The following is a 2,104-nucleotide window of genomic DNA, read 5'->3' on the forward strand; positions in this document are numbered from 1 at the left end:
TAGCTTTGTACCACCTAAGAGGAAGCCAAGTCTGCCCATACCGACGGCTCCCTCACCTGGCAGGAAGCCAAGAGATGCACACATTGCCCAAGTTGCCCAAGATGGCCGTGATCATATCTACACCTCCTTTGAGGCCTACAAGAACCTCATAGAAAAGACGATGGTGCAAAAGGATGTGTAGTTGTGGGTAGCTAAGGAGCGTGCTAGCCAAGCATAGCCAACAGCTTAGGGAAAGCAACAAAACCGAATGCAAAGTCTACACCTTGATGGATGTTGCCACCAAGCTTCCCACCCTCTCCTACCCACCCCAAAACCCCACCAACATCCTCGAGCTTGATTTCTAAGCCCTACATCTCAATCTTCTCCAACACATTATCTTCTTTGAGGAGCCCATTACTGACTCCACCCTATCTTACCTCACCACCAAAATCTCTCCCCACTCCACCCTATCTTACCTCACCACCAAACTCCCTCCCCACTCCAACCTACTTGTCCCCCTCTTTATCTAGAGCCAAATCTCATTCGAAAACCCCACAATCCTCTTCACCCTCCCCATACATCCTCTTACCACCAACATCTTTGCTTGGGCCCACCTTCTAGAGCACGGACATGCCACTAAAACCTACTCATCATTCACATCTTGGTCGGCCATAGTTAAAATATAGGTCCGTGGCTTTCCAAGGCCACCTAGACTACTCTATCCATACACATATATTTCCTCCAAGTCACTTACTACCCTCGCCTACATGGAATGACAAGGGTGGCCAGACATCTACCTAGCCTACAAAGCTCTTCATCGCCATGCCATCAAACCCTATTCCCCCCAAGGCCTCCTTGTATTGTACATTAGGGTCTACCACCAACTGGACATCATTGTGTAGCCACCACCATAATCTAGTTTGATGACTCACATGTGGCTTTTCCCCAAGACTTCACCATCAAAGAGGCTTAATGAGCCAAGACCTTCTTCTTATCCAAAAGACCTGCTACTCTCATGGGAGATGATGATGGTGATGATGACAAGACAATAGAAATGATCCCCCCACCTGTGGTGAATTCCTACCAAGATCACCCATTTGGCATCTACGGTTGTAAGAAAATTTGTGGAGTTTGTATTCAATTTGCATGGAATCCACATGCCTCGCAACCTCACCCCTAGCACCCTCATCATGCCCCTTGCTTACAAAAACATGGAGCTTCTCGCTCTCAATAGCCACCCAACCCATTGTGCATTGGTGCCCACCACTAACATCCACTTGAACCCCCCACCCTCAATGCAGCACAAGCTCCCCCCACCCAACCTCCTCCTCGACCACCCTCCCCCTATTCCCTTTACCACATGCCACCTTGCCTCACGTACCCTTGCCACCCCCTTCTTTGAAATCATCCTTACCACCTTCCTCCCTTGATCTTGGATTGGGCTCGCCTCGCTACTCTCACATGAAAAACCTTCTTCGTCAGTGTGCCCACCAACCGTCATTGATGCCTTGCTCATCGGCACCACACCCTTCACATCAAAAAACCCCCCACTAGGAACCCCAACTCTTTGCACTCCATACTCCTATTCTCTTGGAGGAAGGAAAAATTCCACCCCAGATCCCATAGAAAAGGATGAGGTAGTAATGTAAGATTCCTCCCCAGCCTTCGAGGTATACAGGAGTAAGAATCTCCCTTTCTGATCTTATAATTATTCCCTCTCTAAAATAAAAGAAAGTTCTGTTTAAAAAAAGGAAGACCCTTTTCCTAGAATACTTCTCAGGAGTCCCACCTGTTTTAAGGATTTAGAACAATGAGTTCAGAAGTGAGAATCGGTGTTTTGGATACCAAGGTTTGGTTTTCATTCGAGTACGGCCCAAAAGAAGTTCTTTATCTCTTGGGGAGTATAAGAAGTTAACCTCCAGATATTGTGACCTTATATCTGAATTCAATGAAAGTAGGCGACTTAGCCTATAAGTTCTTTTATCTCCTCATCTCAAAATTCTTAATGCCTTCTATAAAAAAATGTGTCAAACTCAAATCATGGAAAGACGGTAAAACTTCAGTGGCAAGTTACCGTTGACTTCTAGGTTACGCTAGCTCCTTCCTTTATATAAGTCATAACTTT

The sequence above is a fragment of the Cibotium barometz genome, chromosome 38 (assembly GCF_041138505.1).
Source record: "Cibotium barometz isolate CiBa-2024 chromosome 38, ASM4113850v1, whole genome shotgun sequence".
In the NCBI taxonomy this organism is placed as follows: Eukaryota; Viridiplantae; Streptophyta; class Polypodiopsida; order Cyatheales; family Cibotiaceae; genus Cibotium; species Cibotium barometz.